This window comes from Megachile rotundata, chromosome 16 (assembly GCF_050947335.1).
Source record: "Megachile rotundata isolate GNS110a chromosome 16, iyMegRotu1, whole genome shotgun sequence".
Lineage (NCBI taxonomy): Eukaryota > Metazoa > Arthropoda > Insecta > Hymenoptera > Megachilidae > Megachile > Megachile rotundata.
Window position 1 is genome coordinate 6,604,715 of NC_134998.1, and position 13,647 is coordinate 6,618,361.

At 39.7% G+C, this 13,647-nt stretch overlaps 1 protein-coding gene across 1 annotated transcript in view; it reads left to right on the forward strand.

Moving 5' to 3' along the window:
- Positions 1–13,647, forward strand: part of heph (polypyrimidine tract-binding protein 1 heph) — a 483,336-nt gene that overhangs the window by 79,069 nt on the left and 390,620 nt on the right. The gene's annotated exons all lie outside the window — the stretch shown is intronic.

Below are 13,647 nucleotides of genomic sequence, written 5' to 3' on the forward strand. Positions count from 1 at the left end.
CTTTGGGACGTTTGGAGTTTGGGACGTGTGGACTTTAGGACGTTAGGAGTTTGGGACATGTGGACTTTGGGACGTTTGGAGTTTGGGACGTTTGGAGTTTGGGACATGTGGACTTCGGGACATGTAGACTTCGGGACATGTGGACTTTGGGACGTTTGGGGTTTGGGACATGTGGACTTCGGGACGTTTGGAGTTTGCGACATGTGGACTTTGGGACGTTTGGAGTTTGGGACATGTGGACTTCGGGACATGTGGACTTTGGGACGTTTGGAGTTTGGGACATGTGGAGTTTGGGACATGTGGAGTTTGGGACATGTGGACTTTGGGACGTTTGGTCTATGTGACGTTTGGACTTCCGGACACTTGGACTTTTGGGCATTTGAACTTTAGAACGCTACGACTTTGGGACTTTGGGACTTTTGGACTTTGAAAGTTTAGTGGAATTGAGACTTTGTAACTTTATGACGTTTAGACCTTGCTACTCTAAGACTTTCAAACTGTATAACTTTTGAATTATTGAACTTTTGAGACTTTTGGTACTTTGAAAGTTTTGACCCACTGTACTCTTGAATTTTCTAAAACCCCCGAACTTTAGGATTTCAGAGCTCTTCACTTTTACTACTTTGAAAAACTACAAAAGCTTTGAAAACTAAACCCCTAATTAAAAATAATGCATTCGAATAATACAAAGTATTTGATTAAATCTAAAACAGGCAACTACCATCCATCTTCTCGAAAACGAGTTTAAAGTTCCATTGAATATGACACGTGTACGCGTAGTTGTAATGGCACGAAGAAAGATGGCGCTTGTCGCACAGTTCATTTAACCCCAGCCACGGTTTCTCTCTGACCAGCTGGCCACCAGGGTGTAGTAACGCGCTAATGAAGTATTTATTATTCCATTACCACGTACCACGAATTCACCGTGCCCTATCGTTCCTCATACATTGTTTTCTCTCTGCTCACGCGAGACAAGCTTCTATAACTACGCTCCTTATCCTTTGATGAAACGTGTCAACTTTACACGACGCGACAGTAAATCCCGCTAAACGTTAACTATTTAGAACGGCGATTTTCTGAGAAATTGAAGCTCTGTGTTCGTTTGATAATACTGGCTGGGTGGTTTGTTAATACACTTTATGTAATTCTGATGATTTTTATAAACTTCATATTTACTGTAGTCTGTGTTTGTTTTTAAGTTTGTGTGGACTTCTGCAGTAATTAGTGTCTAATACACCTTAGTACCTAACCTAATCTTACAATAATAATACACCTTACTACCTGACCTAACTTGACAATAATAATACACCTTGCTGCCTAACCTAACTTGACAATAGTAATACTCCTGACTATCTAACATAATCCTACAATAGTAATACTCCTGACTATCTAACCTAATCTTACAATAGTAATACTCCTTACTACCTAACCTAATCTTACAATAGTAATACTCCTTACTACCTAACCTAACTTGACAATAATAATACACATTACTACCTAACCTAACTCGACAATAGTAATACTCCTGACTACCTAACCTAACCTTGCAATAGTAATACTCCTCACTACCTAACCTAACTTGACAATAATAATACACATTACTACCTAACCTAACTCGACAATAGTAATACTCCTGACTACCTAACCTAACCTTGCAATAGTAATACTCCTCACTACCTAACCTAACTTGACAATAATAATACACATTACTACCTAACCTAACTCGACAATAGTAATACTCCTGACTACCTAACCTAACCTTGCAATAGTAATACTCCTCACTACCTAACCTAACTTGACAATAGTAATACTCCTGACTACCTAACCTAACCTTATAATAGTAATACTCTTGACTACCTAACCTAACCTTACAGTAATAATACACCTTACTACCTAACCTAACTTGCCAATAGTAATACTCTTGACTACCTAACCTAACCTTACAGTAATATACACCTTGCTACCTAACCTAACTTGACAATAGTAATACTCTTGACTACCTAACCTAACCTTACAGTAATAATACACCTTACTACCTAACCTAACTTGCCAATAGTAATACTCTTGACTACCTAACCTAACCTTACAGTAATATACACCTTGCTACCTAACCTAACTTGACAATAGTAATACTCTTGACTACCTAACCTAACCTTACAGTAATATACACCTTGCTACCTAACCTAACTTGACAATAGTAATACTCCTGACTACCTAACCTAACCTTGCAATAGTAATACTCCTCACTACCTAACCTAACTTGACAATAGTAATACTCCTGACTACCTAACCTAATCTTACAATAATAATACACCTTACTACCTAACCTAACCTTACAATAGTAATACACCTTTCTACCTAACCCAACCTTACTATCACAACATGTATCATATCACTACTATATGATTTGAGTTTGGAACAACTGAACTGCTCCTAAAAGTATATAACCCGCACAGAGCAGTCGATCGCACAGTAATCTACCTCGTGGGATAACATCCTGCTTTTTGACATATTCACACTCGACTTATTTTTAATGATGGATTTACTGATCGATATTCGTCCAGGCAGCTCTCGTCAGAATATTCGGTTCAAGACGATAAACCCGATCCTTGGACACGCATGGATAGCATTTGGCACGATATTGGAAACTAATCAAGCGCTCTGTCATCATCGAAGTGTTATCAATCTCGATTACGCGAGCAGAGACGAATAGTGAATAAGATTGTATCCGATGCGTCTACTTGGATCAAAATTGTAACGCGACAGTGATATAACTTCTTCAAAATGATCATTTTGAGATCATTTGAACTCTGAGGATTTCGGATAAGGTACAAGCATTTTGTGTATATTCTTATTCGCACGTTCATTCACAATTACAGGCTTAACACTAATGTCTGACACGTGACGCACATGACGCACCCGATATTTGGTGTTCAAATCCAATTACAATCCACATAATCAAGATTCGCTGAATATAAAAATATTCTCCGTTCCTTGATATTGTCCGATCAGTTCTGACTGACCCGACAAATAAATCATAAGGCAAGGTTACCTCGTAGCACTGCAGCGCGTGACAATGCTGTCGCGAGTACATTGGAGCGAAGTTTTTCATGATTAAATTTTTTCCAAAGATATGATATACTCTAACTTTGATAATTTACTTTTTGGAAAATTCACAAAATATGTCATTTCCAAATGTTTCCGATATCGTGTATTAGTGCGGGAGGTGCCCATGGTGCCCGAACTTGGCGCTACCGTTTATTTACGTGTCATGTACTTTTGTGGGATACTCTTCTAAAACGTGGCGAAAAAGTGCGAGTCAAAACATGTGGATCATTCAATTGAAATGGGTGAGCCGGTAGAGCCACTGTGGCGCTATGTGATGATGTTTGCGAGGGGCACTATAGTGGTCGTATAGAGAGATGGTACTACTACGGTGCCTATAGTGATCGTATGAAGACATGGTACCACTATGGTGCCTATAGTGGTCGTATAGAGAGATGGTACGTTTATAGCGCCTATAGTGGTCATACAGAGTCATGGTACCACTACAGTGCCTATAGCGATCGTATAAAGACATGGTACCACTATGGTGCCTATAGTGGTCGTATAGAGAGATGGTACGTCTATAGTGCCTATAGTGGTCATACAGAGTCATGGTACCACTACAGTGCCTATAGCGATCGTATGAAGAGATTGTACCACTATGGTGCCTATAGTGGTCATACAGAGAGATGGCACCACTATAGTGCCTACAGTGGTCATACAGTGACATGGTACCATTATGGTGCCTACAGTGATCCTACAGAGACATGGTACCATTATGATGCCTATAGTGATCATATAGAGACATGATACCGCTATAGTGCCTATAGTGATCATACAGACCTATGGTACCACTACAGTGCCTACAGTGATCCTATAGACATATGGTACCACTATAGTACCTATAGCGTTCATACGGAGTAATAACCACTACATAGCCTAACAAGTTAAATAATATAAGTCAGGATGTAAACTAACATCAAACTGAAGACTTCCACAAATTGATAATTTTATCTAAACGACATAAGTGAGACTGCGTACTTTTGAACACCGAAACAGAAAGCACTTGTAGCACGTTTCCAATAGGCAACGTTCTGTACGAGTCGAAGAGAGCCCTGCGTGTTTATTCAGTGCACGGCCGTTCATTACCCACATGACAATATTGGTTGATGGGAATTGCTTGTATCCCGTGGTACGCACCATTTGATATGCGGGCCCTTCTCTTACTCGCTCTGTGAGTCACTCGTCCGACCGATCTGTTTGACGTCGCTCGTACCAAGTTTTTTACCGCAATTGTCAGCCATTGTCAGGGACTCCGATGTGGCGATATACAGGGTAAGGCACTTAAAATCTGAATTAGCTGCTGATAGGAAAAATGCAGGAGGGAATTATTTAGAGGGAATGGTACAAATCTTTTGATAGGTGGCGTCAAGGATGTATGAAGATCTCTGGTAGGTTAGGTAAATACAAGTTATTGGCAAAATCTGAAACCATGAGACATGAAAGCTGTTCCACAAAGCTGTACATAATCATAGTTCCATGTCAGGGTATCAAATTTCCAAGCTTAAAGTATATTCCCACTCTTTCAATCCCCGTCTCCCTAAATTCCCCATTTTCTAAATTCCCGAATCCCCAAATTCCCACTCCCTAAATTCCTGGCTCCCTAAATTCCCAACTTTCTAAATCCCCGAATCTCCAAGTTTCCATTCCTTTAATCCCCGTCGCCCTAAATTCCTAATTTTCTAAATTCCTGAATCTCCAAGTTTCCACTCCCTAAATTCTCAACTTTCTAAATTCCCGAATCCCCAAGTTTCCACTCCTCTAATCCCCGTCTCCCTAAATTCCCTACTTTCTAAATTTCCGAATCCCTAAATCCCCAGTCCCTTAATTCCCGTCTCCCTAAATTCTCAACTTTTTAAATTCCCGAATCCCCAAGTTTCCACTCCTTTAATCCCCGTCTCCCTAAATTCCTAATTTTCTAAATTCCCGAATCCCCAAGTTCCCACTCCTTTAATCCCCGCCTCCCTAAATTCCCTACTTTTTAAATTTCCGAATCCCCAAATTCCCACTCCCTTAATCCCCGTCTCCCTAAATTCCCAACTTTCTAAATTCCCGAATCCCCAAATTCCCACTCCCTTAATCCCCGCCTCCTTAAATTCCCAACTTTCTAAATTTCCGAATCCCCAAGTTCCCACTCCTTTAATCCCCGTCTCCCTAAATTCCCAACTTTCTAAATTCCCGAATCCCCAAATTCCGACTCCCTTTTCCTGTCTCTGCAAAGTACTAAATTTTCAAAATACCCTGCGATCTAATATCATAAACTTAAAGAATTTCAAAAATTCCAAAGCACCAAGCACATCACCAAAATCACAATCAAATCATATAATTTATCCAACAAAATAAATTCATCGAACGTCAGAAAAATGCTTTGAGATTCCACTTAAACGTTTTTAGACCGCATTAAAAAGCGAACGCGAGCTACACGATATATTGCATCGAGGCCAATTGATAAAACGCCAAATGGAACAACGAGGACATCTGAAACTCATTCAGTGACACGACGTCACCTAATGATACGCACGACATTTATGATGCCGCAAACAATATCGTGCCGCCATTTCAAAACCCCTTATTTTATTGGACTCTAAGGAAAACGATTTATTATCGGGAGCCAGTGCCCGTTTGAACAGTCGACGAATAATTTGTTATATAGGTATATATGTGGGCCGGATGTCACCCGAAATACCGCTCTGTATTTCAACGAGAAAATAAAACGATTGACCCGTGACATTTGCTGCCTTTGAGAGACGCCTTGAAATATTCGATGCGTATTCACATGGTAATTGAAGAGGCTTCGGCTTTTGTTGGAATGAATTTAGTGTCAAGCTTGTTTACAGCCATTTTGTTAACATTAGCAAAATTATTGAAAGTTTCAATTTTGGAAAGGAATTTTTGAATTTTTGAGTTTTTAAGTTTGGGAATTTGCAAATTTTCAAGGTTCCAAGTTTTTAAATTTGCAAATTTCCAAATAACCGAATTCTTAGTTTCTCGACTCCCTAAATTCCCGACTCATTAATTTCCCGACTTCCTAAATTCCCGAATCCCTATGTTCCGAATTTCTAAATGGCCGAATCCCTAAATACCCGCTCCCTAAATTCCCGTCTCCCTAAATTCCTGAATCCCTAAATTCCCACTCTCTTAATCCCCGTCTTCCTAAATTCCCGCTCCCTTAATCCCCGAATCCCTAAATTCCCGTATCTCCAAATTCCCACTCCCTTAATCCCCGTCTCCCTAAATTCTCAACTTCCTAAATTCCCGAATCCCTAAATTCTCGAATCCCTAAATTCCCACTCCCTTAATCCCCGTCTCCCTAAATTCCCGAATCCCTAAATTCCGACTCCCTAAATTCCCAACTCCCTAATTTTCCAACTCCCTAATTTTCCAACTCCCCAATTTCCCAACTCCCTAATTTCCCGATTCCTTAAATTCCCGAATCTCTAAACTCCCACTCCCTTAATCCCCGTCTCCCTAAATTCCCGAATCTCTAAATTCTCACTCCCTTAATTCGCATCTCCCTTAATCCCCGTCTCCCTAAATCTTCGTCTACCTAAATTCCCCAATCCCTAAATTCCCAACTCCCTAATTTCCCAACTCCCTAAATTCCCAATTCCGTAAATTCCCAACTCCCTAAATTCCCAACTTCCTAAATTCCCAACTCCCTAAATTCCCATCTATCTAAATTCTCCTCAAACTGTTTATCTGTGTACATATAGTGGTTAATTAATTGTGTACACGTGTTAGGTAAATTATGCGTGTGAACGTGGAGTTGAACCTATAAGAAAGTTAGAGTAGTTAACGTTATACCGGTATCGGGTTAATTGAAATCGATTCGTTTGCTTTTCGATATGATATTGTAAGCGAACTCATGAATGAAATCGAGGTTACGCGACGAACTTTGTAGTAACTGCGGGTAAAATCGGAAAGGAAGAGATACGAGCGTGAAACTCGATAAAACGGACTCATTCACTAGTTATCTCGGGTAAATATGTACCCAGATACGCCCTTACATAATGCATCTGCCTGTTCTCTGCCCACGTGCATCGCAGTTGTGTCTTTCGCAAATAAAAATTTTTGACTAATGGCAGACTTTCTTATTTTTGACGAAGCTGGTTAGGTTAAATACTGTGAAAAATTAACTAGTATTAAAAACGTTAGGTTAAGTACATATTAGGTTTTGTGTAACAGTGAATTAGTATTATTGATGTTAGGTTAGGTTAATTTTAGATTAGGTGTATTAATGGACAAGTATTATTAACGTTAGGTTAGGTCAAAGTTAGGTTAGATGTTTCAATGGACTAGTATTATTAATGTTAGATTAGGTCAAAGCTAGGTTAGTTTAGCAGTGAATTAGTATTATTGATGTTAGGTTAGGTTAATTGTAGATTAGGTGTATTAATGGACAAGTATTATTAACGTTAGGTTAGGTCAGAGTTAGGTTACATGTTTCAATGGAATAGTATTATTAATATTAGGTTAGCTCAAAGTTAGGTTAGTTTAGCAGTGAATTAGTATTATTGATGTTAGGTTAGGTCAATTTTAGATTAGGTGTATTAATGGACAAGTATTATTAACGTTAGGGTAGAGCAGAGTTAGGTTAGATGTTTCAATGGCCTAGTATTATTAATATTAGGTTAGGTCAAAGTTAGGTTAATTTAGCAGTGAATTAGTATTATTGATGTTAGATTAGGTCAAAGTTAGGTTAGTCTAGCAGTGAATTAGTATTATTGATGTTAGGTTAAGTCAATTTTAGATTAGGTGTATTAATAGACAAGTATTATTAACGTTAGGTTAGGTCAAAGTTAGATTAAATGTTTCAATGGCCTAGTATTATTAATATTAGGTTAGGTCAAAGCTAGGTTAGTCTAGCAGTGAATTAGTATTATTGATGTTAGGTTAGGTCAAAGTTAGGTTAGTTTAGCAGTGAATTAGTATTATTGATGTTAGGTTAAGTCAATTTTAGATTAGGTGTATTAATAGACAAGTATTATTAACGTTAGGTTAGGTCAAAGTTAGATTAAATGTTTCACTGGACTAGTATTATTAGTGTTAGGTTAGGTCAATATTAGGTTATATGTAACAGTTAATTAGTACTATTAATGTCAGGTTAGGTTAATGTTAGGTTAATTGTAGCACTGTATTAGTATTATTTATCTTAGGTTAGGTCAATGTTTGGTTGTATATAGCAGTGAATTAGTGTTAGTAATGTTAGGTTAGATCAATGTAAGGTTAGGTGTAGTATACCAAAGACTAAATGGCCACCCAAATACATTGCCAATTTCATTTTCCGTTTCTGCTGGCTCGTACTGCAATAGAAACAAGTATCCCAAGTATATTGAATCGAAAGCAACGACAAACCCTATCAAACGAAAAAGCAACGCAATATCACGCGCAAGCAAAGGGCTTCTCATTGAGCGCGACATCAGCCCGTCTACCAGGTTGCGAATATTAGCCGGCACGTCGGTCCTCTGGCAAAGATTTGACAAGCCCACAAAGAGAGAGGGGGAGGAGATCCCTATAGAAGCTTCCACTTGGACGTCCTGGAATGGAAACGAGCAGCCTACCGGTCTGACGTCCGCTGTCAGGCGATTTGACAACGAGATGAGCGTAAGCATCCGTGGCTCGCTGAGCTCCACCGATATCCGATGGATTTCGGTTACGTAAGGGTCCTGTTTGACGAAACTTGTCAGAGAACGCGACTTTACTTTTAAACAGAGATAGGGGAGGATACCAAATTCGCATCTAGGTTAATTCCAAACAATCGGTAACATTGTAGCACTCTTCACGTATATTGTTTATGGCTTGGCATACTATTGGTGGATTATTATTACATCATTAGAACAGTTTATTTTGACGGATGCTCTTGGCTGTGATTCATAGCAAGGATTTACCCCGGCCCACTTTCATGATGACATAAGCGGTATAATTAAATAACTGCGCTACATTTTAAACGGCATAACATTTTCTGATGAAAACACCCATGGTCTGACGCGTGACGCACACGACGCACCCGGAATTTGGAGTTCAAGTCCAATTACAATCCACATAATCAAGATTCGCTAAATATAAAAGTATTCTCCGTTCCTTGATATTGTCCGATCGGTTCTGAGTGACCCGACAAATAAATCATAAGGCAAGGTTACCTCGTAGCACTACAGTGCGTGACAATACTGTCGCGAGTACATTGGAGCGAAGTTTTTCATGATTAAATTTTTTCCAAAGATATGCTATACTCTAACTTTGATAATTTACTTTTTGGAAAATTCACAAAATATGTCATTTCCAAATGTTTCCGATATCGTGTATTAGTGCGGGAGGTGCCCATGGTGCCCGAACTTGGCGCTACCTTTTATTTACGTGTCATGTACTTTTGTGGGATACTCTTCTAAAACGTGGCGAAAAAGTGCGAGTCAAAACATGTGGATCATTCAATTGAAATGGGTGAGCCGGTAGAGCCACTGTGGCGCTATGTGATGATGTTTGCGAGGGGCACTATAGTGGTCGTATAGAGAGATGGTACTACTACGGTGCCTATAGTGATCGTATGAAGACATGGTACCACTATGGTGCCTATAGTGGTCGTATAGAGAGATGGTACGTCTATAGTGCCTATAGTGGTCATACAGAGTCATGGTACTACTACAGTGCCTATAGTGGTCGTATGAAGATATGGTACCACTATGGTGCCTATAGTGGTCGTATAGAGAGATGGTACGTCTATAGTGCCTATAGTGGTTATACAGAGTCATGGTACTACTACAGTGCCTATAGCGATCGTATGAAGAGATTGTACCACTATGGTGCCTATAGTAGTCATACAGAGAGATGACACCACTACAGTGCCTATAGTGGTCATACAGTGACATGGTACGACTATGGTGCCTATAGTGATCCTACAGAGACATGGTACCACTATAATGCCTATAGTGGTCATACATCTATATGGTACCACTATAGTGCCCATAGTGGTCATACAGAGTCATGGTACCACTACAGTGCCTATAGCAATCGTATGAAGAGATTGTACCATTATGGTGCCTATAGTGGTCATAAAGAGAGATGGCATCACTATAGTGCCTATAGTGGTCATACAGTGACATGGTATCACTATGGTGCCTATAGTGATCCTACAGCGTCATGGTACCACTATAATGCCTATAGTGATCATATAGAGACATGGTACCGCTATAGTGCCCTATAGTGATCCTACAGAGACATGGTACCACTATAATGCCTATAGTGGTCATACATCTATATGGTACTACTATAGTGCCTATAGTGGTCATACAAAGATATAGTACCCCTATAGTGCCCATAGTGCCCATAGTGCCCATAGTGCCCATAGTGCCTGAACCTTATTCTACCGAGGAAAAATGATAACAGAGGCAGTTCTAATATAGCCAAAGGCAAAATCCCCATGGAAAAGTTAGACAGCCATATCCATGTGATAGCTGCTTAAACGTCGCGAAGTTTAGTCGGAACTGTTATTGGAAAGTCAAACATCGAGCGGCACGGAGCCGGGTCAAAAGTTGGCCACGAGCCCAGCTCGTGCTGTTCTGGCATCAGAGTACAGGGACAACCAGCTCGTGTGCCGAGCAGGAGAGACAGAGACGCGGGAAGATGCGAGAGAAGAATAAAGAGCTGGATCGCAACAAGTCGCTTCTAGCGCGACACGCTTTGACACCGTGGTTAATTAACTGGCTATATAGCGTATGATCGACTTGTCCGCGGCAATTAACGCAAATTCGTGCGCGGAATATGTTTAAGATGGCCAATTTATAGCCCTAATTGCGATTGCGGATACTGACTTCTAGTGGGCTGGGCGAGATTTTAATTTGCACGTGATTTATGCGATCACAGTGGTTCTCAGCTTGGTGGGTTTGAGAGGAATTTATTTGGAGAGATGGGCATAGGTTCATGGAGTTCTAAAATGCAAAAAATATAAAATCCTGTAATCCCAAAATTCTAAAATGATAGAATCCTATAATCCCCGAAAACCAAACCCCAAAATCCCAAAATCTCAAAAATTCCTAAATTCCCGACTTGTTAAATTCCCGCCTCCTAATTCCCGTCTCCCTAAATTCTCAACTTCCTAAAACCCGAAAAACTCCTAAAAAATTCCCAAAAACCCCATAACCCCAAATCCCAAACTCCAAAATCCTAAAATCCCAACATCAGTACAGTTTGAAAACTGACTAAATCCATCCACATTCCAGACCGACTTTCTCGAGCAGTAAAAGAACAGGGTTCCATCAGAATTCCAGAGAAATCTTCCGAGTGGCCAGACGCGTAAGAAACGAGGGAAGTAAAATTAATCTAAATTAAGTAATCGCTCTTCCTCCGCTCTCCAGGGAGTTCTATGACTATAACAGAAGGAGAGGAACGTCGCATCGTCATAATCGGTCCTCCTCCATCTTTCTTCGTTTCTCGTCGTCTTTTACTTTCTGTTTCGCCGTTACGGTATGCGCCATCTGCCATCCGTCTGCTAGTTAATTAATTGACCAGCCTGTCCTTTCCTCCACTCGCGTTTCCCTCTTATTCGTACGATAGTAATAGATTCGTGGAGGAGACTTTCCCAATGATCAGACATCTTTTTATTTTAGTAGAACTTCAAGAAAAGGTTTTGTATGATGATATACAAACCCTAGTCATCGAATTGGGACTAAACGTAATTCCCGACTCTCAAATTTCCCGCCTTCCTAAATTCCCGAATCCCTAAATTCCCGACTCTCAAATTTCTCCCCTTCCTAAATTCCCATCTCCCTAAATTCCCATTCCTTAAATTCCCGTCTCCCTAAATTCCCGACTCCCTAATTTTCCGACTCTCAAATTTCCCGCCTTCCTAAATTCCAACTCCTTAAATTCCCGACTCTCAAATTTCTCCCCTTCCTAAATTCCCGTCTCCCTAAATTCCCACTCCTTAAATTCCCGTCTCCCTAAATTCCCGACTCTCAAATTTCTCCCCTTCCTAAATTCCCATCTCCCTAAATTCCCACTCCTTAAATTCACATCTCCCTAAATTCCCGACTCTCAAATTTCCCGCCTTCCTAAATTCCAACTCTCTAAATTCCCGAATCCCTAATTTTCCAACTCTCAAATTTCTCCCCTTCCTAAATTCCCACTCCTTAAATTCCCGTCTCCCTAAATTTCCCGACTCTCAAATTTCCCGCCTTCTTAAATTCCCGACTCCCTAAATCCCTTAGACGTAATTTCACTTTCATGAGAGTCCAGGATCTGTAAATTGACGCTATAACAAAGAAGTTCCCTCAACAACCCTGTCAAAATAATCAATACGTGAGAACGGTTTCCGTGCAGATTATGATGGCCATCTACAATCGTAGATGTCCCAATTAAATGCTCAAAGCCGGCACGTCGATACGTCCTCAACAATGACGCTTATTTTAAATTCTCGTCTGTCGATCGGTTCACGAATGATCGAACGAGCGTGTAATAGGTTCTTAATCGGACTTGAAATTCAGGTTCACGGTTGTTCGATCGAGAGGCGAGGAATCGAGGCGTGTCGTTTAATCGGTCGCTTAAGTAATTGTTTCCGCCTCGTTGGTCGTCGCGTTGAAACGCAAAGGAGCATCACTGTGCGATCCTGTCGAATTGCCGTTTCTGGTAATGGTTCTCTGTAAATAGTTACTGTTATTATCAAAATTCTGCGGACAAAACTATATATAGATATGTCATATGTGACTATTTTTAGTATGTTTGATTTTCAGGTTAGGTTATGGCATTCAACAAAATTTACGTTTATGCATATGTGTGTGTTGTTGAAGATATTTATTGTACATATGTATTATGCATGTATATATATACATATACATATACATACACATATGCATATGTATACACATGTACATACACATATGCATATGTTCACACATATACATACACATATGCATATGTATACACATATGTATACACATATGCATATGTTCACACATATACATACACATATGCATACGTATACACATATGCATATGTATACACATATACATACACATATGTATATGTATATACATATACATACACATGCACATCCACATACACATATGCACATACATCTACATATACATATACATATGCATACACATATGCATACACACATACATACACATGCACATCCACATACACATATGCACATACATCTACATATACATATACATATGCATACACATATGCATACACACATACATACACATATACATATACATATGCATGTACATATATATTTGTATATTCAAAACTCTTAACTCGAACTTAAAAGAAGATGAACTACTTGCATCCATGATGTGGTTGAACTTCGGGTCCGTTCGTGCAGCCTTGTGCCTCACCGCATTCCAATATGGCCGACGACTACAATCAACCCTTCAATACTACCGACTTATCACCGCAAACTATGGCAGTAAAAAGTGAGATTTCTAGCAAAAGAAGTTCTGGAGAAGCTTAGCCAATTTTTATGGCATCGCTCAAGACAAGTTTCTCTGTCACATCGTGAAAGAAACACGGCAATGCAAGAGCGTTGCTAGTTAAAACTCA